Source organism: Rhineura floridana, chromosome 1, assembly GCF_030035675.1.
Source record: "Rhineura floridana isolate rRhiFlo1 chromosome 1, rRhiFlo1.hap2, whole genome shotgun sequence".
Lineage (NCBI taxonomy): Eukaryota > Metazoa > Chordata > Lepidosauria > Squamata > Rhineuridae > Rhineura > Rhineura floridana.
In genome coordinates, this window is record NC_084480.1 from 255,787,673 (window position 1) to 255,813,279 (window position 25,607).

At 41.2% G+C, this 25,607-nt stretch overlaps 1 long non-coding RNA gene across 1 annotated transcript in view; it reads left to right on the forward strand.

The window, feature by feature from the left end:
- The window catches only part of LOC133372125 (uncharacterized), a 61,975-nt gene that overhangs the window by 18,408 nt on the left and 17,960 nt on the right, over window positions 1-25,607 (forward strand). Inside the window, exon 2 of the long non-coding RNA XR_009759458.1 lies at window positions 20,792-20,862. This is a non-coding gene — a long non-coding RNA (uncharacterized LOC133372125). The remainder of the gene's footprint in view (window positions 1-20,791; window positions 20,863-25,607) is intronic.

The window sequence follows — 25,607 nt, forward strand, 5'->3', positions numbered from 1 at the left end:
CAATTGTCCCTGTGCAAAAAGGGGTACATGAATTGACCCTTATTTGTCCTTTCATCAAGGTTTTTGGATGGATAATTGCTGCTCCTTCCTCTTTTAAAAATTGGCAACCAAGTCCATTACTGAAATGAGATTTGCCAAGGAAACATTAGGTACTTAATGTGATTCATTTTTGAACACTGGTAAATACCCCAACAGAATGGTGAAGAATAGAACTTCTCAACTGCTGTGGGATTCTCTGCTACAGTTTCATAGGCCATCATACATGAATAAGAAAAATGGAACTTCTGAACATTAAAAATGGTTTTCAGGAATTCCAGAAGAACACTAGAAATTAGGTATGCTTGAGGAATTTGATCTTTGTGAATTCCAATATGAACAGACTTTCAGACAAGGGTGTGGATCAGAATTTAATAGTAGACTGGATTTCACACTTCAGGTATGTTCTGACATAGTTCTTGGCTCAGAAAATAAATAAACCAAAAAGAGTTTTCATATGTGTATTTCCATAGAAAATATGTTTAGAAATGTGTATTTAAATACAAAATTTTGTGCAAAGTAAAAAAAACACCCAACACTACAGATTAATGGAAACTGGATGAAACATGCTAATGAGTGAAAACATGTAAAAAAAGTGACAATCTTGAAATAGTCTGATCATTCATTCATACCTGAAATGCAACATAAAAACAAGAAATATGGAGACAGATTAAGAAGATAAATGCTACAAGGCAATATACTTGCAATGGATGTTTTGAAGTATTGGTGGTCTCTGCTCGAGAAGGAATTATTTGAGGCAATTGTGCCAACATTTTTTTTTCTATAGAGTATTGGAGGAAGTTTAATGGCACACATCTTCCTTCTGGCAAAATATTCAAGAAACACCTGTGACAGCTTCTTGTAACTATTGCATTTTTGTTTGTAATTATGCAATGCAATCTTACACTGTACAATGTGATGTAATGTATCAGATAACATGAGTGAATCGCCTACATTAGCAGAGAGTTGTTTGACATTCAAGCAGTTTTGGACACATTGCAGTAAACTGCTTAAATGTAAACTTACCTAATTTGCACTTTCCAAAACAAGATGCATACCAAAAGACTGTCATCCTTTGAAATTCACACTTCTCCAAATTTTGCAATGCAATTCTCAGGCAAGTGATGTGTGCAAAAATAAATATACTAGGGTAAATTGTGGATATAAATCCATATATTCATGAAAATAACATACAAAAATGTGTAATATAGTAGGGGAAATTGCTCTGCAACAAACATATATATTAGGAGAAATTCAAACTAAAATGCTGATGGATTTTTATAAGCACTTTTAAAAAAATTATAAACTGATGTGGAAATGTGGAGAACTGATTTACGATTGGAAAAATGAGAAACTGAAATTGATGCATTCACTCACCCCTATCCACCATTGGGCAAAACCCATGCACATCAGAATGCACCTTTTGTCTTAAAGAAATGGCTTGCATGATTTGCCACTATGAAGAAGAGACTTAATTTGTAGGAGGCAAGGAGGACATTCAGGTGTGCTAGCTACAGGTCTGCTTGCATGACTACTCTGCCTATGGCTGGCTGTTTTTCCTTTTCCTCATTCAAAAATGATACTGGTGGTGAAGGGCAGTCTGACCACAACTGTGAACACAAACCCCTTTTACTACATATGCCATGACAATTTTTCCAACGTGGATTGAATAGTGGTGTACAACTTTGGGTGTTATTACACTATTTTTACTTAGAATATTCTGTTTAATCAGGCTTTTGGGTCCTCCTAGATCCAATCCATATCAACTCCCGCATACTGCTGCTTTGTGTTTACTTGTGAGGTATATTCCCCAAGCTGGCACTTTTGCCTCTCTATTTTGTAAATTTTCAGATTACATTTATGACTTATTATTCACTGTATTGACCTTTCATTGTGGATTTCCAAGTGCACAAGCTGTGTGCTCTTATTATTGTCAGTGGGGAGTGAGTGGCTTTGATCCTGCAAACAGCTTTGGCACTCTTTGCCCCCACCTTTCTTCCCTGTCCCATCTTTAAACTCCAACCTCAGGGAGATGGGAGTGAATCTGTGGAAAAGACGTTTTATCCTCCATGTTACTCTCTGACTGGATGGCCATCATAATTATTTTTGGATGCTGCTTCTCAGTGTGCACCTGTGTAGCCATGCTTAACTTTAACTACCCTTCTTCCCGTCCCAAATCTTCAGTTTCGGGGGGGGGGGATATGTGATTGTGGTGGTGGTTTGATGCACTTTGCAGTTGTTTCTGGAGAAAACCAACCAAAGGGGCTTCAGTGTGGATTGCACCTTAGTTGTTTCGATCTGTTTATACACCATACATTTAAAGCACATGACTTCCTCCAAAGAATCCTGGAAACTGCAGTTTATACCTCAGGCAGCTGCAATTCCCAGCACCCCTAACAACCTACAGTTCCACAGCCCCTCGCTGGATTGTCACTTTGCACTGGTAAGTGGGCTTGCGCGTTCCAGTGAACACTGTGAGTGATGCCGTTGGGAGTCATGTACTCCCAGCAGGGTCACCCATGGCGGTAAGGTCAAGGGAGAGGAACCAGACAAAGAACAATCCAAGAAAGTCCTCAATGGCAGAAGAGGCGGAGGATAACAATGTGTATGTTACAACGGCTGTGAAGGCGGATGAAGGCTGCAGCAGATAAAAGACTTCCAATCATCATGGTATCCATGCCATTGGATCAAAGTCTTTTTCTGTCAAGATTGTGTGTTGATCGTCATGCACTGATCTCCCCACATAAAACAAATTCACACACAGACGTCTTCCAACCAAACCAAACCAAAAGTCCCATGGCGATAGGCGAATGGCAATGGGGGCAGGACTGTGAAATCCGGAAGTCCCTAGTCATGGACTGGCACATGGGCAGTGGATACAGACTCAGTCGTCCTGGCTCAAGGACCGAGGCAGTTGAGTAGTTCGGCAACTGTATCCACGACTGAGCAGTCCTATTCAGGATCCACTCTGCTCACCCCATATGGGGAGGGGGCTAGAAAAGGTGCCCTAAACATAGTCTGCCTCATCTCTCTCCCTGACTGGATCACCGCGTCCAGTGGGGTCACCACTTAGCGGTCGCAAAAGGCAAATGAACTTTGGAACATGGAATATACGGACATTACTGGACAATACAGATAGTGAACATCCTGAGCACAGGACTGCCATCATTGTGAGGGAGTTGAGACATTTTAATATTGACATAGCAGCACTCAAAGAAACTCGAAGAGCAGGAGAGGGACAATTGAAGGAAGAAAAAGGAGGTTACACCTTCTTCTGGAAAGGACTGCCTGAACAAGAACGATGAATACATGGAGTAGGCTTTGCTATTAAAAATGATCTTGTGAAGCTCTTGTCAGATGTTCCTACTGGCATTAATGAACGACTCTCAACTCTCCGATTAAAACTCACCAAAAACCAGCAGGCAACTATTCTAAGTGCTTATGCACCAACATTAGATGCTGATGAAGACATCAAGGAAAATTTTTATACCCAGCTGGACACCATCTTATCAGAGATACCTAAGGAGGATAAAATTATCCTCCTGGGCGATTTCAATGCAAGAGTTGGGCGTGATTTTGATTTATGGCCAGAAACCATTGGGAAAGAAGGAGTGGGCAATAGCAACCTGAATGGAATTCTATTTCTGACTAAATGTGCAGATCATAATCTTGTTATTACAAACACACCCTTTTGCTAGAAAGATAAATTTAAAACACCATGGAAGCACCCTCGGTCAAATCACTCTTGTGTATAATTTTACACTTAAGCAGTATACAAATTTAGTTAAATGAGGAAATAAAAATAAAATAGAGATTAAAATGAGTTGGAAGGGAGATAGAATTCAAAGCCACATTTGGAGTTCTTGACTTACTTGACATTTGTCTCAGAGACTGGGAACTGGAGAACCGCAGAAGAATGAACTGGTTTGCCTGAAGAAAGAATCAATAATTAGACTAGATTGACTAGAATAGACAGCCATAGTTATTCATGGGAAATGGAAGAGCTGAGAGACTGGTACTGCACTGAAAATGGGTTTTTGACATGGTATCTGTATCTATATATCTACACCTTTAGGCTTCACCCTTTCAAAATTATTTGCAAAACACCCAAATAATTTTAATTGAAAAAAGCTAAACATTGGTTTGATTTAGAGGCATTTTCATCCTTGCCTGCTGGAAACTATGGTAATTAGGGGGTGGGGAGAATATTATTTTATTGTTTCATTTACCCTTCTGATTATCTGGTATTAAGGGCACATGCCAACTGACATCCTCACCAGGATGAGAGGATACAGGATATGGTGGAGAACGGAGGAAGGATGTCAGTGCAGCAGCCGGGGAACTCCGCCACCACCTGATTGAAGCAGGGGCCTAGCTGGCTCGGCCAAGACCAGAGCAAGTGGAGTTGGCAGAAGGCCCAAGAAAGGGGCATTCTGGGAGTGTGTTGGGAGTGGAACTGAGGGATGGAGGGCTTATGATGCATCCTGAAGCCGATTCAGCTTGGTCCTGTGGTCCTCATTCCCAGCAGCCGATACACTGGGAAAAGGGGTGGTAGAAGGAAACGTGACTTTCTTTTCCTTCCACTGAGCTCTGCTGCTGCAGCCAACATCCTTCCTCCCAGCAGATCCTATATGGAGGTAGGATGTGGCGGCCTCTTTTGCTGCCTTCCCTTCCGCTGGCTCCATCTCTGGCAGCCTCCACCATGTTGAATTGCTCCCTAAGTGTTTGAGAAGGAGGCAGAAATAGTTCCTGTCTCACTCCTCTTTTGAAAGGATTTGAGTTTTCCAAGGCTGGGGGCAGGGGGGAAGCAAGCAAGGCTGAACCATGCTAAGCTCAAGGCCGGGGGGGGGGCTGGTAAGCAGCTCCCACACAGTGATGGAAACAGCAGCCTCAGCAAGAGGCAGGTAAGCGCCCTAGCAGGGCAGCGGCTTTGCTCCAGGCTGGGGGGAGGGGGCTGAGGCAGGGCAGTGGTGGTGACAGCCTGAGAGATGGGAAGTTGGTAAGGTTTGTGAGTGCCTGGATAAGGGAGTGGTTTGTGAGGGGCTGTGTATTTGTGTGTGTGTGAGAGAGAGAGAGTTCCTGGGGAGGGTGTTTGGGGTGGTGGTGTGTGGCCTGGGCTCTGTGTGTGTGTGTGTGTGTGTGTGTGTGTGAGAGAGAGAGAGAGAGAGAGAGAGAGAGCATGTTTCTCTGTGTCTGTCTGTCTGAGTGTCCATGTGTGTTTGGGGGTGCCTGGTGTGTATGTGGAGGTGCCTGGGGAATGTTTGGGGGGTGTTGGCAAGCAAAGCGAGCGAGCAAGCAAGAGGGTTCTGCCCCCCTAATGTATGTATACGTTTGTGTGTATAAAGAGAGAGATCATATATCTGTACCCTGGCCAGATAATGTAATGGGTAATATAAAAATGTTGTAAATAAATATATAAATAACTGTAGAACTACATCGATACTTTTTTTGTGCAGCATTTAACTGATGCACCACTTCAGAAACAAGGCAATTTGGAATGCCAGAATCCAGGGAGAAACATAGACGAGCAGAATTTCAGAAGCATCCCTAAGCTAGCGAAGGTTATTCTCTTGGAAAAATCAAGCCAAGGTAATAGTTTTCATGTGTACATGTAGAAAGAATATTGGTACTGACTGTTCAGTCATTTGCTTTAAATAGTAGTGGCTGGTGGGTGGAGCAGGGTGGGGCATCATCACTTACGTGGCTTCCCAACGTGGAGGTCACTGCCAGTTAATGGGGAGGGAAGGGGAGGGGAGTGGAGAGGTGGCAGGGAGGCTGACATGGTGCAGGCACATTGGTAGGAGTGTTGGATTGGCTCTGCTGTTGACCTTCCCACTACCTCACTCCTTCTTGTCTTGGTTATCAGCAGTAATTTCTGTGTTGGGAAGCCAGATATGTGAAGATGCCCCACCCTACTCCACCCTCTCAGCTTCTACTGTTTTGAAAGATGTATTATCAAGAATTTTAGAGTTGGAAGGGCCTTAGATTTTATCTAGTCCAATCCCCTGACCGATGGCTGTCTAGGCTCTGCTTAAATACCTCCAGCAAAGGAGGAGCACACCATCTCCAGATGTTAGAAATCTGCTTGCCTGTAATTTTCCATCTGTTAGATCTAGTCCTAACCTCTGGAACCACACAGAACAAGTCCACTCCATTTTCTGATTGCATCAAAATCCTTCAGATGTTTGAAGACAACTATCACATCTCCCCTTAATATTCTGTTTTCCTGGCTAAAGACACCCAGCTCTTTTAAGCATTTCTTACAGTACTATAGAAACTATTTCTTATAGTTTCCAGACCGTCACCATCTTGGGTGCCTTCCAGGTACTTTGTTTGTAACTGCTAAATCAATTTTTAAAAATGCTAGTTGATGCATTAGCAAGTTATGGCACAGAATTCCAAAGAACAGTATTAATTTCTTGATGTGGTGGTTTAGTTTGCATTACATGTAAAGTTTATTTCTATTTTAATGATATGGAGCAACTTAATTATGGCAATGTGGCATATGTAAACTTTCCCTTGCATTTACCATCTGGCACACTGTATGATTCTACAAAAGAGAAATAATTTTGGGACTAACATCCAATTTCCTGTTTATGCCACTGACAGGCTTAAAATAATGTTGTGAAAATTTGCCTAATCCTCCTTTGGTGCCTGATTTTTGAAAGCTGTTTCCTGTCATCACGCTTTATCTGCACTGGTGCGAGGTCCAATTCACATGAATGTTTTGAGATGTCAGAATGTGCTTTTGACTTTCTCCCCTCTCTGAGGATGTGGTGAAAAGCTTGTGTGATTGCTTCAGGACAAACCCAGATTCTGAATTATTTATTTTGTTACTGCACCGCCCGATACTATTATTGAGGCACTACTCAACACACTTTTTAGGATGCTTTGGATATTGCAACCCTAACATGGAAGCTGCTGCAAATACTGCTTTTGCATGATGTTAGGAGCTGTAACATTTGTGTGCTTCATATCATGTAAATGTTGCCCTGGGCTCCTGCTGGGAGGAAGGGCGGGATATAAATCAAATAAACAAACAAACAAACAAACCAGCCTGATCTTAGTATATTCAAAATCAGCACCAGTGGCTGGCAAAAATATGTGGGGTGGAGATTCTTTGTGTATGAGACTCTCAGACTAACACAAGTGGTAAAAGGGTTACAGTAATTATGGTTGCCACACAGAATGCCACCCCAAAGAGATGGTGGTTGGGGTTCTCCACATGGACATCATGCTCATGATCATACAAAACTGTTTCATCAGGAGTCAGAACACTGTTTCTTTTAGTCAAATGCTGTCCACTCTGACTGATAGCAGTTCAAGGGACCTGAGATTTTTTTAAAGCTAGATGCTGCAGGTTGAACCTATGGTCTTCTGTATGCAAAGCATGTGCTCTGTCACTGAGGCATGGCCCTTCTCAGATGTCTTAGTCAGCCCTTGGAGGCTGCCATTGAAAAGGTGGTCAACTGCTGAAGCAACCACGTCTGTTTTGCCATTCAAAATACACAACCATCAAAATAGTTATACTCACTAACAGGCAAAAAACCCTTGCAGTTTATTTTTATTTTTTTTATTTTTTTTACAGCTTCAAAAAGATGCACCTCTTTATTCTAGCTTTTTATAGTGAAGGTATTTTTTGTGGGATCCACCTTTTCTGTTTCGGTTCATCTGTGCTGCTTTTGCTTGAATTTTTTTTTTTTTTTTACAATAATTTTTATTCAAATTTTCATAAAACATAGAAAACAAAATCATAAAACATTCAAAGACAAAAAACAAAACAAAACAAAAATGATTAAACAAAAAAAAAAATAAAATGTTGACTTCCCATTTGTCACATATCAAATCAGTTATAGGTCTACAATATATAACAATCCTGTCTCTTAAATCATATTATAAAATCACTTTCCTCCAGTAGTTATCTTAATTAATCATCAAATCTCATAAACATTACTTTATTCTTTCCACAAAAAGTCAGAGAGGTTTCAATTCTTTAAGAAATATATCTATCAATTTTTCTCCAAATAAACATGTCAATTAATCCATCTCATTAATAATTATAATAATCTTATTGTCATAACCATAGTCCAAATAAACATTTCGATTAATCCATCTCATCAGAATCTGTTAGGTCCAATAATTTCAATAGCCATTATTCCATTATCCCTATTAGTTCCATCTTCCATCTTCAATAGTCCTGTTAAGTCCAGTAATTTCAGTGTCCAATCTTCCATTATCAGTATTCCATAATAATCTTGCTGTTGTAGCCATAGTCATATAATAAGAGTCTGATGGGAATTTCCTCTATCCCAAATATTTTCTTGCCATCCATTCTGAATAAGTTGCTGAAATACTGTTGTAAAGTCATATCTGTGTTCTTCTTTTTTACAAAATGCACTGGCTCATCTCTTAAGAGTTTTTCCATTGTCACATGGCTGCAGTTAATTCCATAGATTTTCTCTATATCAAGCTCCATCACATCATTCCAGTCCAGAAGATTATCCAAGCCATTGATAACTTTATCTCTAATATCTTCATTAATTTCTTCAGAGATAACGTTAAATTCCAAACAGTAGATTTTATTTCTAAAATCCATAAACTCCAGATCTTTTTCCAATTCCACATTTGTTCCAATCTCCAGGGCTTGTATCTTCCCTTTATTTTTTCTTTTCTCATCTCTGATCTCATTCTCCTCTCTCACAGGATCCCCTATTTCTTTAAACTCCTGCGTCATTTTGCTCAGTTCAATTTTCAGCTCCTTACTACCCTGTCGCAGGGTTTGTTTCGTTATCTCAATCTCATCCATTATTTTCTGAAACATAGTTACTTCCAGATTCTCAGCCACTTTCTTGATTGCCATTTTTAAAACCACGAAAACAAAGCAAAACAAAAATAAAGAAAAACCACTTCTTATTTCAGCAACAATTGGGTTAATATTCCAGGCTTGATGACATCACAGTATAAACAGAGCAACCTGCCTTATCTCTCTATGTTCAAGAATGCAAAACAAACTTAGTTCCCAGCATCAAAACAGTTAGTGGCGTCGTGAAGAAGCAGATTCGTCAAAATAAAATAGACCAAAAAGAGAATAGTCCCAGACAATATAATATTCCTTGGAATAGAAATCAGGAATAGAAATCCCTCTTCTGTGTATATCTTTAGAATGCACTTCCAGGACAGCTTTTTGCGACAGAAACAGAGATAAGCTGTTAATTTCGTGGATAACAGAGAAGAATTATAGCTCACCCAGAAGCTGTCCAAAGCCGATCAATCTGACAAATCTCCTTTTGCTGCAACAATTTAAACCAAGTAAAAAAAATAATAGAAAGAAGGGTGCTTGCCTGTTAGTCCGTTCTCTCTTTAAAGAAAAGATAAACGTATCGCTTAAGCAGATAGAGCTTGTTTGAAAGTCCGTCCGGCATTGTTGGCTGGACCTTATCTCATAAATTAATGAAATCCAGTCCTCCCAACAAAAACAGGCTTTTGAGGTTGATCTCTACGTTTCTCCCTGCCCGGGAGAAATTTCATCAGTCAAAAAAAAAAATGTTCTGACTGATTTATATCTGAATAAGCTTCTTTTGAGGCGGGAGCCCGTCCCAAAAGCAGGCACAAGCGAAGTCACCCTTCCCGGAAGTCCAAAACCCTTGCAGTTTAAAAACATACCTATACCCAACAGATAATTCTATCCAACTTTAAGAAGCAGGAAAATTGGGCAGCTATAATGAATGAACCAAGGGAGCAGAAGACCTGACCTCCTCTCTGAGATATTGTACTGCCCTACAATTTGTAAAAATGCAAACACCATTTGAGTTGGTCTTTCAAAGTCTAATCCACTTCCTGTGTAGCTTGGAAGAATTTGGTAACATGTGCCTCTGAATGATGGCAACACCTGCTTCAGGACTACATCTCTAAAGATGGAGAATTACATTTTTTTTTATGTTTGTTGGTGTTCTTATTACTTTGATTTTTTTCCTGTGTTACTACTGTTTCTACAGAGAATCTAACATAGAAAATTCTATTTCTTTCATTATTCATCCTAGAAATTGTTGTGTGCTCAGAAGCAATGTATTTCCACAAGGACAGTAAAACAGACAATTGTGGGGTTAAGCCAGCAATGTGTTCGTGCCAAGGCCAAACTGCAGATGTTGCTGAGCAAGGGCACGGAATGAGATATAAGCGCTGGGCAAACCGAAAGCAAAGAGTGGGGGTTGTATTGGAGCTTGTGATTCTTGTAACTGAATGTCTTTCGGAATAAAGACTCTTAAACCTTTTAACGCGTCTGAATCTCTACCGGACCTGAAATCCTTTAACCGGGATACTCTTAGCAATCTCTTGTGCCAACTGGGTTCGCTGCATCACACAGAACAACATGTGAACAACAAATCTGTGCCTCATTTATTTTTATTAATTTCAAAGCCTTTTCATTTGTCAATGTGATATGATGGTGAAGACAACCTTTTGTGTTTCCAACTGGAGGTTATGCTCTATTTCTGTTTTGAGTGCATTAACAGTTGAATCTGAAACCAATTTCATGTAAAATCAGACTGATTACAAAATGTTGCCACTTAAGCAATGAACTGGAAAAAACAAACTTGGCCTGCGCAAGATGCAAGTTTTCAGCCTGCTATGCTTAAACTACTCTACTTAAGAAAAGGTGGGCATGGTCAATTAAAAACGTCGAACACACCCAGAAATTTGCTAGAATATATTTCACCTTCCACTATTTTATCTTCTGCAAACTGAGACACTCCTCATGTCCATTGGAGACTGTTCTGCAGAATAGTCAGTGCCATTATTCCACAATTGTTTCTGGAGTTTTTTTAGTGTAAATTTTGCAAAGTGTTGCTATACTTCACATATTCACAAAAAAAGAAGCAAAAGAGAATGATTTACTATAGGAAACTTCACTAAAATTGCAAAGTAAATCAAAGGTATTTAAAGTGACTATATGAACTATATCAACTGTCTTAATATTTTTGCTTATTCCCTGCTAAAATAAGATCAGCATAGCACATATCATTTCTGTTATTTGGGCTGATTGCAGTTGTTGCCAGCATTCACCATACGCTCAGAGGCACATGTTACCGAATTCTTCCAAGCTACACAGGAAGTGGATTGGACTGTGAAAGACCAACCCAAATGATGTTTGCATGTTTACAAAATTTGTAGAGCAGTACAATATCTCAGAGAGGAGGTCAGGCCTTCTGCTCCTCTGGTGCATTCACTATAGCTGCCCAATTCCCTGCTTTTGAAAGTTTGATAGAAACATCTGTGGGCTATAGGTACATTCTTAAACCGCAAGGTTTTTTTTTGCCTATTAGTGAATTTCTCTGCTTTTTAATCCAGGAGGTGAGAAATGGGATCCTGTACAAGGGAGGGAGAGCTGGAGTGGGCAAGAGAGGAGGAAGAAGGAAGAGGGGAAGGGAGAGAGAGGGGGAGGGAAAAGGCAGGTCTGATCATTTGCATGCTTATTGAGTTTAGTGGGATTTACTCCCATGCAATCATGCTTAGAATAGGTAAAACTGACCATGGGGGCAGGGCCGAATTATCCATTAGGTTTAGTAGGCTGAAGCCTAGGGGCCCGGAGCTCTTGGGGGCCCACGATCCATGGAAGTAGGACAGGAGCTGCGGATCATGGGACAAGAGCTTCCAAACTGCCTGGCATCCCCCTGCTTCACTTACCTTTTTCTCCACTGTTTTTTGCGGTTTGCCATCAATCAAGATAGCGGCCGAGGTTTCTCTAAGGGATTGAAGCCTCTGCAGCCATCTTGGTTGATGGCACACATGCATGCTACATGCGCGCATTGCTGCCATCAACCAAGATGGCGGCAGAGGCTTCAGCCCCTTAGGGAAACCTCGGCCGCTATCTTGATTGATGGCAAACATGCATGCGCAGTGCGCGCAGCCGCAAGAAAAGCGGAAAGGTAGGTGAAGCAGGGGGATGGGATGGGATGGGATGGGCCCTCCTCAGCTTAATCCGGCCCTGCATGGGGGGGAGGTGGAGGGGACGGGAGAGGGAAGGATGGGGGAAAGAGGAGGAGGGGAGAGAGGATGTGGAGCAGGGGCAAATGAAGGAGAAGAGAAGGGGCAAAAGGGAGGAAATAGGAAGAAGAAGGAGGTGAGGGCAGGTTTGATCATTTGCATGCTTTTTGAGTTCAGTGGGATTTACTCCTGTACAATCATGCTTAGGATAGGTGAGACTGACATAGGGAAGGGGCAGGGGGTAGGAGGGCAGGAAGGGGAGGGGGAGGGGAAGAGATTGGGTGGTGGGCACTGGGCAGAGGGAAAGCCCCTTTCCTTTCCGAAAGGAAAACATTGTGAACAGTATCATTCTTTTTCAGGGTTTTCCTCACCTTTTTATTCTACAGCAAACACATGTAGTGTGTCAACCAAATTTAAACCAAAGCTCTCCCTGGCCACATCCACACCAAGCCTTTGTTTCATTTTGGCAGTCATTGCTTCCCCCAAAGACTCCTGAGAAGTGTAGTTTGTGAAGGGTGCCGAGAGTTGCTAGGAGATGCCCTATTCCCCTCTGAGAGCCACAACCCCAGAAGAGGGGCTGACTATTAAACCATTCTGGCCACTGAAGCTCTTGGAACAGGAGTCTCATAACAACTCTCAGCACCCTTCACAAACCTCACTTCCCAGGATTCCTTGGGAAGAAGCCATGACTGTCGAAAGTGGAATAAATGTCTGGTGAGGATGTGGCCACCTGATTAGTCAAGCCAAACAGCTGTGAATCTGGATTTTAGAACACTAACAGTTCTTGCTGAGCATGTCTGGTGCTATAATAGAATTCCCTTCCAAATGATCTCTGCCATGCCCTCTCTATGATGAGCTTCCGCTGGGCCTTGAAGACCTGGCTCTTCAGGCAGGCTTTTGGGGTGGGTTAGGTTTTATTATTGTTGTTGAGATTTTTAATGCTTTAATGTATTTGTATGTTTTTATTTTGTACATCGCCCAGAGTGGCTGGACAGCCAGCCAGATGGGCGACTAATAAATTTAATAAATAAATAAATTCAATGTTAAATTTCTTAAAGTAATTAAATTAGACTTCAGTTAGACTTAAATAATAGACTTCAATGTTAAACTAATTAAAAACCAGCCATTTTTAACTTTTAAACTGCAGAGGGTGAGGGTCAGAGTGTGGGGCAAGGTCAGCAATAGGACTACAGGTACTCTGGCTGATTTCAGTCACAAACATGGCTGATTTTTAATTAATTTCAACAAATTATGAGACCACTGACAGAAAAAAGTGTCTGGATCAACAAGGGTCTAGATTTTTTTCCCTCTTGTTTTACACTTTGAACTCCAGATTCTCTTGAGTGTTTTGGTTATTGCCATGAAAACTTAGATTTTTGTTAAGCAATCATTTCTGAGTTCATGACTATAAATTTTGCAAGGTTTTGTTTTGAAATGAGCTTATGGGAAGCAGCAGAAAGCATGGGAGGTATTTTCAATTTAATATTATGGAATGCAAAAAAATCCATGCTGGCTATAGTATACAGCTATTCTTGTAGCTGTATAATGCATTACCTCAAACAAAAATAAATAAATACCCAAAGACCTCCTCCATCAGGAAATATTCAGTTTCATCCACTCTAGCCAACAACAGCAGAAGAACAACTACTTGCTGCCCTGGGCTCCTGCAGGGAGGAAGGGTGAGATATAAATCAAATTATTAAATAGATAGATAGATGGAAGATAGATGGAAGATAGATGATAGATACTAAAAATATCACTTAAGGCTGCAATTCTATACACGCCCACCTAGGAGTGAATCAGTGGGCCTTACTTTTATGAATAGGATTGCACCTATGCTAGACATTATACAATGATTAAAAAATCAACCAGGCCCTGTCATCAGGATTTTAAGTCTATAAATCAGGACAGATCAGAGAGAAGTGGGAGGGGTGGAATTAAAACAAAAATGTTGTCAGTCAGGGAAAGCCACCACTAAGGGCTCATCCAAACTCACCTGGATAATCCACATTTTGCCTATTCGCATTGTGCTTGGATAGTCCTCACTTCTGTTTCCCCCCCGCTTTTTTGCCTGTTTTTTTACTTTTTAAAATGTCCAGAAAACCACTGTTTTTTTTTGGCCACACATCAAACATTATTTCTAGATTTCCCCAAAGTCCAACCTCTAACTCCGCCCCTATGAGCCAATTGGTCCACAGAATATGACGTGTGCTCCCTGCACCGAAGCACACGCAGGTGCTTGGATGCAAGAGCGGGAAATTTGAATTTAAGTTGCTGTAATGGAGGACGAGCGAGGGATCTAGAGGAGGGTGAGTGAGCAATGTATCTGCTCACTCCGAAACAATTTCCCCCTAAATGTGAAATTAACAAGCAGCAGCAGCAGCAACAGCTCTGCAAAATGGACATAAAGGGATCAGATTATTATGCTTTGCAGCTATTTTGTTTTGGATACAATGTATCTGCTCCCTTGAAACAATTTCCACTTAAGTGTGAAATTAACAAGCACTGGCAGCAGGCATTAGCAGCAGCTCTGCAGCTCTGCAGAGAGCAAAAAACACTCTTTTCATCCTTAAGAGGGGCAAAATAAAAGGGAAGAAGGGGGAGAGAGAGAAAAGGGAAAAAAAACCTAAGTGCTCTTAAAAGCCAGGTAGAGCGTGGAGTCCAGGGCCAGGTCTGTGCCGATCTCCTTTGCTCTGGAAGTTTGCGAGTGCTCTGAGCCCAGGGCAAGTGTGAAGCAGGCAGGGTGCCCTTCCTTCCCCTTCCCTGCTAACCACCCCTACATTCAAGGCCACCAAGACCAGAGCCTGCAATGTGCCTTGCAGTTACTACTGTGGAACCAAGCAGATTCTTGCAAGTTGGGGATTTGGGGAAAGTTCCCAGGCAGCCTTGAGCTCCCTTTCCTTCCCATGGAGAATGAAATTGACAAAGCTTTCCGGAGCAGGCTTGAAACCGGCCAGAAGCCCTTTTCTTGTTTGCATTTGCGATATTACACTTAAACGAATGTATGCCTTTCTGATTTGAAGCAAAACCCCCAGCTAGTAGAATGAAATTGACAAAGTTTTTCGAGACAGGCTGAAACCGATCACCACCCCTTTCTCGCTTGCTGTGCATTGCAGATCTCACCCAGAGCAGCTGCCCAGTTTGCAGGCTGGCAAAAAATAAAATGCATCTGCGCAGTAGTTGCAGACCCCCCCCAACACCCCACCATTGCGATGATTGGTTCAATTTTCCCGGGCTTATTCTCGCACATGCACAAAAGTACAGATACGTGATTGGCTGGAATGAGGAGAAGGGATAAAGGGAAACGCCCAAGAACCGCCCATCAGCTGTAAAGTCCGCGGTATTGCATCCTAACTCCTGAAGGCGCAGCGGATGATTCCCGATTTTAAACAGCAAATCTCATTTTTGCTGGTATTGGAAGGAGCGGATTTAACCTGCGAAAATGCGTAATAGCGCAAGACGTCATTTGGATGACCGAAAAATAATGAACACACATAGCAGGCGTGTCACACATTTTGCAGTCATCTGGATGAGCCCTAAGAAGAGTTGGATCTCACAGAGCCCTTTGAAGGTAGTAAAAGAGGGAGATAGATTAATGCCAGTTGCCAGGTGGGAGGTGATTTCAATTAACAGGGAGCAGAAAGAAAGATAGAATTAGGCTTTACTAGAAGGCTAGTGCCAGTAGAGCAAATGATTTGAGAAAGTATAAAGAAAATGAAAAGGAAAGAGAGATAAACCTCTAGGTCTGAAAGAAAGGATAACCTGGAGTAGAGACGAGTGAGGAAGAATTTCTCTCATCTTTCCAGTGAATGCAGCTTCCTTTTGCTTTTGTACTTCTTGGGTTCCATTAAGTATAGACTTTTCCCTTGCATTCCTGGCTGCTACTTAAAAAAAAAAAAAGGTAATCATAAAGTGCAGTCACAACTGGATAACTCTGAATTATATATAAACAGTGTTTATTATTTATTTTATTTATTTATTTATTAAATTTATATCCCGCCCTTCCTCCCAGAATGAGCAGCAAACAAAAACACTAAAAGCACTTTAAAACATCTTAAAAATAAAAGACTTTAAAACATTTATTATTATTATTATTATTATTTCCATTTATAGACTGCTTACTATCTAAAAGATCTCAAAGCGGTTTACAATAAAATACACAAGGTACAATAAAAAACATATCAAATTAATTTACAAAGCAAAATACATAAACAATATCCATATACAGTACATAAACATGAATGAAACCTTAATCTTTAAACAACTAGTTTATATAGTCTCAGACCTTCAAGGAAAATACGGCTGTGTTACCAATATAAAGCAAGGACTAAAGGGAGTCACAAAAAGCTTTTTACATATTTGAAATTTTCTGCTAGAGAATTAAGAGTTGCTGTATATATATTTAAAGGTCTTGGGTCAACCATATTTAAAATGTACTGTATGTCAATAATGATTTCAAAGTTTGCCATTTTCAAATGAAATACCAAAACATCAGAATTACAACTCAAGGTATTAAAATTATCACTATTTTAAAAGTGTTTTCAGGATCATCAACAGCTTTCCTACTAACAGAGATGTCAACACAGATGCATAGTTTTACCATATTGGCCTGCACTCTTGCCATTCCTGGAACCCCTTCCATATATATATTTTCCAGCTTGATTAGATCCCACAAAGCTGATGGCTTTGATATCAGGATGGTCACAAACAAAATTCACAGCTGCATGTTGTCCATGGATGATGTTCAGTGTTCCATCAGGGGCTCCAGCATCCTATAGCAGCTTGGCAAGGACATGAGGGCTCCTGGCACACCCAGCAATCAGTAGTGTAGCTTTCTACATGAGTTGTACCAGCTACTGGTCTCTCACATTCATGTGAGCAGATGTTCAGGAGGACAGGTCACGGTGGCATCTACTCCACACAACAGGCTCCAACTTGCTCAGCAGGCCAGAGGAGGAGGAAAGTGGGCAGAAGCTATAGACACTGGTTGCCTCCCCGTCAAGGCGAGGAGACAGCAACTCACCTGTGTTCCTGCGTTCCTTCCTTCCTTTCCGGTCTGTGGCACGCAATAACTCAGTAGCTTCTGCTATTTATAGTCAGCAGATTCTAGCAGCCTCTGGCCAAGTGGCGAGATAAAAACTGCAAGGAGAAGTGTGCTGGCTTGCTGGCTTGCTGGCTTGCCTGCTAGGCAGCCACCTCCAGCCCCAGTGTGCCTCAGAGCCTCGGTGCGGATACAAGTTGGCTGTTTTGCCGCAGCTGCTTTCACAAGCCAGAGGCATTAAAACATTAAACATTAAAACAAAGCAAAAAGCAATTCCAGTGCAGATGCAGCCTGGGATAAAGTCTCTACTTAAAAGGCTTGTTGAAAGAGGAAGGTCTTCAGTATGCGCTGAAAAGATAACAGAGATGGCGCCTGTCTAATTTTTAAGGGGAGGGAATTCCATTGTGTTGGTGCCACAATTCTAAAAGTCTGCTTCCTATGTGTGTGGAATGGACCTCCTGATAAGATGGTAGATGCAGGAGGCCCTCACCTGCAGAGCACAGTGATCAACTGGGTATATAAGGGGTAAGACAATTTTTTAGGTTTAGTTATCTGCTATATTTTTGTAGGTGTTTTTACTATTTTTACAATTTCTTTAAAATACATTTGCACTATTTTTCCATCTTCAAAAAAGGCTACTCCTATTTTTTTCTTAGAATTTATGTGACAAGGTTTACATCAACTCTACCAAGAATTGGGGCCTCTAGATCCTCTGCAGGTGTAGTACATGCATGTTATTCCCTACTTAATAAAGCCCCATTCCTGACCCTTTGAGTGCACTAGTAACAAGCATTGTGCAGAGACAGACAGCTGGATGAGGCTACTGGGGGAGCACACAGACCTCTAATTTCCCATAATCCCCTATTGAGCATTATAAACATTATTGAGACTTAAGGGAACCCTGTCTGTGCTATGCCTGCAATGGGGATAGATCATTCATGTCCTTGATATTTACTTTCATTTTATAATTAGGGTTTTTTTGTGTGTGAAATACATGAGTAAATAAATATAATTTTTCACTTCATTTAGCAATGTTTCTGACATTATTTGAAACCTTTAAACTTTTGCAAAAGGAAGAGGCTGTTGAAAACTAACTGCAGTTTCTTCACATTAAAGCCATTCTTTGGAAGATGCCAACATTCTGTCTTATGAAATGGAAATGGAATATGAGCAGAGTTCACGGACAGAGACTTTTGCTTTGAGCTGGAAACATCTCTCTAGACATGTTTATTATCATTTTGTACTGACGTGACTTCAGGTTTAAGAGCAAAGCATAAAAGCTGTTCCATCGAAAGGAAGATGTAAGTCATTTCATGATCAGCACACAATCTAACCCCCAAGCAGCTGCTCCCATATGGTGCTACTATCGGAACCAAAGCTTTGTTCCATGGCATCCTTAAGATTAAAACAAGCGGTGTAAAATAAACACAAGGCAAGAGTGAGATAATTAAACACAGGGATCTTCTCCAGGGGAAGACAAAATTCATTTTGCATAAGGATGTGATGAGGCTACGTGACCCAGACAGAGTGTACTATTGTTGGCTAACACTACTTTGCGTGATATTCTGAGGTACTGTGGTAGGTCAGAACCCTTTGGAACAAGTAATTAAAGCCACTTGGACTTAGACTAGTTTTTATCCTGAATTAGAAGAGTTAAGCTTGGTTTAGGTGTGACCTTTTAAATATAATCAAAAGTGTAGATTTGTATGGCCATCAAGTATCTTATGTGCGACCCCTCAACACAGGAATAGTTAGCTAACCAGCAGCCCTCCAGATGTTGCTGGACTACAACTCCCATCATCCCTGACCATTGGCCATGCTGGCTGGGGCTGATGATAGTTTATATTTATTTATTTAGATATATATTTTTAACCCACCCTTCACTGTAAAGTGATCCTAGGTACGGTACAATAAAATAAATTAAAAAACACAACTTCAGCAACAATATCATGAAACAAGGGCAGATAAAACAACAATATTGTCCAGTGGTAGAGCATCTGCTTTGCATGTGGAAGTCACAGCTTCAATCCCTGGCATCTCCAGGTAGGGCTGGGTATGTGTTCTGCCTGAAACCGTGGAAAGCTGCTGCCAGGCAGTGTAGACAACACTGACCTAGATAGACACATGAACTGATATGGTATAAGGCAGCTTCCTATGTTCGTATAATCCAACAGCATCTTCCATAAGAAGAGGATAGTTGTGACTGGGCAGTAGCTATTAGAAACCTTCAGATACAAGGAAGTCTTCTTAAGGAATGGTTCACTATCACCCCTTTAAAGGCAGCAGGTGCCACCCCTTGTGCAAAAATATGTTCACCACGTATTGGACTTACTCATTCAACTCCTTCTGTCTGGATTGTATCTGTGGTGTAATGTCTTTCTAAGTGTGCCTGCTGAGCACACTTGAGAAGTATCTAATCAGCCAAGTGCTTTGTCTAGCATTCCCTATTTAGATTATGCTTTGAGCTTTCCATTAAACCTGTTTCCCATATGTGAGACTGGAGTGCTTTTCTTGATAGCCTAGCATCACATGGTGTCAGAAGTCGGATTTGGATGTCTTTTCCTTTGCAATTGAGGGTTGTTGGTGTGTTTTTGCACACATTTATTAGTTTAGTAGCTGTAAACATGGACTCATTCTGGTCTCCACCTCCACTTGTTTTGCAAGGTAATTTGGCAGAGAACTGGAAACACTGGGAGCAAGCTTTTCAGCTATATCTTACTGCTGCTAGAGTGGATAATGTCTCTAAGAAACGGCAAGTAGCTATTTTGTTGCACTGTGTGGGAGAAGAAGCACTGGCAGTTTATAATACTTTTGCTTTCACTGAAGAGGGCCCAAAAGATATAGTACAAGGTCTTGAGCAACTTAGGATATATTGTACTACTTGTAAGAATGTGGTATTCAAACAATATTCCTTCTGGAATCATTCACAGATACATGGAGATATCATTGAACAGATTGTTACTGAACTTAAACTTAAAACTAGTAACTGTGAATTCGGTTCGGCATTTAATGATATGGTAGGGGATAAGATCGTGTTTAGTGTGAAGGAGGAGAAATTAAAGGAAAGACTGCTGAGGGACCCTGGTCTTACTCTGGAGAAAGCAATTGAAATATGTCATATAGATGAAATAACAAGAGCTCAGCTACAGACTATGTCAAGTTTCTCAACATATGGCAAGGAGCTGCATGCAGTACATGTAACTGGCAAAGATTGTGAGGGGATTCCAGTACAGGCTCTTAGACCTGAGAAGTCACAATCTAGAGATATAAGTGCTCTTGTTGTAGTACAGTGCATAAGCATAAAAATTCCCCAGCTTTTGGAAAGATTTGTCATAAATGTGGCATGAAAAATCATTATGCCAGAGTATGTGAAGCAAAACCATTAAGTTTCAACAAAGAATAACAGGGATATCAAATCCATGAGCTTGATTTAAACAGTTTGCTTATAGGAGAATTAGCTCAGGAGCCAAGTGGGTGGATGGCAATAAGTGCAATGGTCAAGAGAGCATGTAGTCAGCCACACACTTCCAAGTGCCTTGTCCACATCTTCATATTGCAAAAGCTGAAACCAATTTCACAACACCTGACAAGATGATGTGCTGGACACCTCCCCAGGAACTGTACCAATAGTAGCATAAAGCTCAGCATGAATGCAAGTGACTTTACCCTCAAAGTGCCCTGCAAACTTTTCACAGCAGATGTCTTAGTTTCTAAAATCTCATTACATTTCAGTAGTCCTCTTCCCACTCCACTGGATGGCTACTTGAAGATGCAATGGAGGCCAAAAAAAAAAAAGGAAAAAGGTAAGCCTTCTTTGTAATGTAATGTAATGTTTTATTTATAGGCCGCCATCAGCCAAATAGGCCCCCAAGGCGGCTTACACACACAAAAAAATACAAATACAAAATACAAATAAAAACAATACAATTTACAAAAAAAAAAAATCAAACTAACAAAGTCCTAACATCTCTAAAAAACAGGAGCAGCAAACCAAAAGCATTCATCTTCCTGGTAAAGGGCAGTCCCCAGAAAAACGTCACTAAGAGCAGGGGTGGGGGGCAAGGCAGATGGAAAAGCATGCCCCTTGATGGTCCCAGCCCAGTCTCATCCCTGCAGCAGCACCTCTCAGCCTGCAGCTCCTCCTGACAAGGCCCAGGCAGAGGGGTGGGGCAAGGCAGGCAGAAATGCTTGCCCCTTGATGGTCCCAGCACAGTCCCATCCCTGCAGCACAGTCCCATCACCTTCACTGCCATACAGGAGAAATGATAAATGTGCTCTTATCCATGTTTGATAATCCTTGCAATCAGATTTATGCCATTTGGTCTTTAGCAGTTGTCTGGACTGCTTCACCATTCACAAACCAGAAAACCAGAGGGCAGCATGGTCTCTGCAGCACTGGAAAGGTTACTTATGAATTATTGTGCCATTGGCCCTTCCATCTCATCATTCCACAGAGAGACCAGGGCCCAAAAAAGATCACCAATCCTGTCAGAGCAATTCAGGAATCAAATGGATTCTATATGTCTCTGGGGTAGACCATCTGAATAGGTATTGCAGATTAGCAGTTCAAATCTCATAGAAAGTGGTCTGACCATGACAAAAGGATCATTACAACCCTTCCAATTCCAGACCACCTAATCTCTGCCCCAATGCAAAGACCAGATCAAGAATAATATGTGTTGGGAAAGTGATGTATTGAGGTATGGCTGTTATGAAATCCTGAGCTGTGCCATTCAAGGAAACCTTGGAATGGATGTTGAAGTTCCTCAAAACAATAGCGTGTGTGTGTGTCCTCCAACACCACCTCCAAGACTACCTCCGCTAGCTTGGTTGGGAGGCTGCTGGGCAATGAGGTAATTGGTATGCCAACAGTATCCCTACTCTGTCTCTGTCCAACACCAGGCACAAAATCTTGAACTCAGCCCCCAAGCAGGTAGGTCTCTTGGTGAGAAGGGTGCCATTTTTACGGAACATGGCAAACACCTCATCTCCAGCCTTGTTTGATGCTGCACCAGTTCACTGGATCCACCGAGGCCCACCCATCTCATCCACCCAGGTGTTGGTAATCCTAGACGTGGATGAGAACTATCTTATTATCAACTGACCTGGGACTCCAAAGCAAAATCACCAGGCTGGAGGGTTGGTTGACAGAGCATCATATATATTGTGGGATGGGGAAATACCAGAAAAGGGGGACAGATCTAAGAAATCCTCACCTGACTAGTCTATCCTCCACTATCATGCCTCCCTCTGCCTATGACTATAGTAACTGGGGTGCCCCTATTACTGTCCTACCACAGTATATCCAAGCAGGCACATTGTAGGGAAGAGGACAAAATACCTAATACCAGCCCAGGTGTATCCTACCTAGCATGTACTAAAATGCAGTATGAACAAAATGCAAATGCTGCAGCACAAGTAACAGTAGGCATTCACTCCAATTGCAGTAATTCATATAGCAGATACAGATATATCCAGTGCATAAAACAATATCCAAGCGCAAGTGCAGATATACACTCAATATTTAAGTTGCAATGATTTTCCAAAGAGCAAAGACTGTGGTAGCAATTAAGTAAAGTGCTTGTAAAGTTTACAAAAAGAGTAAATAATTTAACTATCAATAATTATGTCAGCAAAGAAATAAATAGCAAGTGCCAATCCTAAAACACAGGACAGAACAAATAATAAATACAATCCAATAAATCTGTAAAGTTCATGTGTAGTAGTCATCAGCACATAACAAACATCCTCCATGTATTCACCTAGAAGCAGCCCAACTGGTACCTTCTTGCACTCTACCTACCACTAAGGATGGAATGATCTGTCTAGTTTGGTTCTCTCCATTTCTCATTTTTCTAATCTTAAATTTGGCTCTCCACATTTCTTCAACAATCTGTAATTTAAAAAAAAAATCCTCATGAAAAATCTTAAGCATTTTGGTGCAAATTTATCCTAATAAATCCATTTTTGTATGCAGTTTTGACTAATTATACACTTTTTGCGAGCAATGTATCCTAATACAATGCATTTTCTTATGTTATTTTCACCAATATAGTCATTTCATGCACACCTTGCCCTAATATATGCAGTTTTGTAAATATTGCTAGGTTGGAGAGGTGCATAAATTTTTTTGTGTAAGTGCAAATTTCCAAGGATGGCTGTGTTTCAGTTCTCATATTGTTTCAGAAAGTGCGGATTCGACAAATGCAGCTTTAAATGCAAACTGAATTGAATTTCTCCCCCATCCCTACCTACCACACAAGGTGTGTATGCCTTACTCCTGAACCTATCTACCTCTCAGCCAGGAAGACTGAGAATAGCAACTCTAGCAGGTAGTCAGACACACCCTGGTCCACACCTCTTGATAGCCCCATTCTCCCACCCTAGGGCTATCAACAACCTACATAGTAGGCTCCCAAAAAGGGAAGCTCCCTACAAGTGCTGCCCTATCTGCAGCAATCCACCTCCCACAGCTGGAGTCTAATATCATCTGGAGGATCATAGTTTCCCCACCCCTGCCTTAAAATTAGACAGAATCTTCAATATAGCATATGACACCCAATAGTCTGCAGAGGGCAATGTTATGTGATATGGATCATAAGGAGGCACAGAGGTCTAGTAGAACATCCACAAATGATGCAATCAATCAAATTTTGCCACACGTTATAGAAGATGATGTGACACCCTTTTCCAAGTCCCAGGCCAATCAGAGCAGGCTAACATTTTTTTTCTCATCGCAAAGGTTAAACACAAAACATGAGAGTGGTTTGTTTAAATGTATAGCCTGTCCCAGGCTGAAGGCACAGTTTGAACTGTGACAGATTCTAAATAAAGTAAGATATTCAGGAACATGGTCTGGGAGCACACAACGTCCCTGCATTGACAAAGCTAAGCAGGCCTTCTTTTGATTCGTGCCTGCGAGCCCCCTGCAAGCCTCTCTGAGCTCCTCAAAGGAAGAACAGGATTTTAATTCATTAATACCCAGTTAAGCACCTTAAAAAAAACATTTAAAACTTCTGACCCTCGATGATCCTAATACCAATCTCCTGAAGCCAACCCCAGGAGGAAAAAAAAAAGGTGTTATGTAGCTTCTGAAATATGTTTAAGCTCTAGCTTTCATGAGTTTCCAAAGGAAAAGTAGTCTGACCATAATTGTGGGGCAGCCAGTGAGAACATCTCTATAAACACCTTTGATGTCCAAACATGGCACATGAATGACACTGCTAAGAAAGTGCAGGAGGCTAACCCTGGGGCTTGCAAGGAAACACTTGGGAGGATAGATGTATTTCCTAAGCACATACAGCCACAAGAGTGGCTGTATATTATAGCCAGCGTGGATTTTTCACATTCTGCAATGTTACATTGAAAATACTCCCTCATATCATTCTGATGCTTCCCATAAGCTCATTTCAAAGAAAACCTTACAAAACCTATAGTCCTGAACTCAGAAACTCTAGTTTAACAACCCTCTAAATTTTCATGGCAATACACAAAAGAGAGAATAGAGAGTTCAAAGTCTAAAAAGAGAGAAAACCCCCCAGAGAGACCTTTTGGATTTTTTCTGTCAGAGTTCTCATAATTGTTCAAATTCATTAAAAATCAGCAGTTATTCACGCTCTGGTAGCCTCTAGATTGGATTACTGTAATGCACTCTACGTAGGGTTACCTTTGAAGACGATTCGGAAACTTCAGCTAGTGCAGAATGCTGCAGCCAGAGTTCTTACTGCGACGAAGAAATTCGACCATATAACACCTATTCTGGCCCAACTGCACTGGCTACCAATATGTTTCCGGGCCAGATTCAAAGTGTTGGTTCTTACCTATAAAGCCCTTAACGGCATCGGACCGCAATATCTGATGGAACGCCTCTCTCGCTATGTACCTACCCATTCACTGCTCTCGACGTCTAAGGCCCTTCTCTGGGTCCCAACTCATAGGGAGGCCCGGAGAACAGCAACTAGATCTAGGGCCTTTTCGGTGGTGGCCCCCGAATTATGGAATGCCCTCCCAGATGAGATACGCCTGGTGCCTTCTTTGTTATCTTTTCGGCGCCTGGTAAAAACCTACCTCTTTGCCCAGGCATTTTAAGCTTAAATTTAATTTTAATTTTAAACTTAATTGTAATTGTAATTTTTATTTTAATTTTGTATTCTAATTCTGTTCTTAAATATGTTTTATAATCCACACTTGTTCGTATTTTAATTGTGGTTTTATCTTGTGTACACCGCCCTGAGAGCTTGTTGCTATAGGGCGGTTTAGAAATGCAATTAATAAATAAAAAATAAAAAAAATGTTCACAGAGTACTTGTAATCCTATTACTGACTTTGCCCCATACTCTGATCTTCACCTTCTGCAGTTTAAAAGTTAACAAAAAATGCCTGGCTGATATTTAATTAATTTAATTAATTTAGGCTGGAACTCAATGATAATGCGGAGCATGCTCAGTAAGAACCAACTGTCAGTGTTCTAAAAGCCAGACTCACAGCTGCTGGGCTTGCCTAATCAGGGGGCCACACCCACACCAAAGTAGACTTTGATTTCACTTGA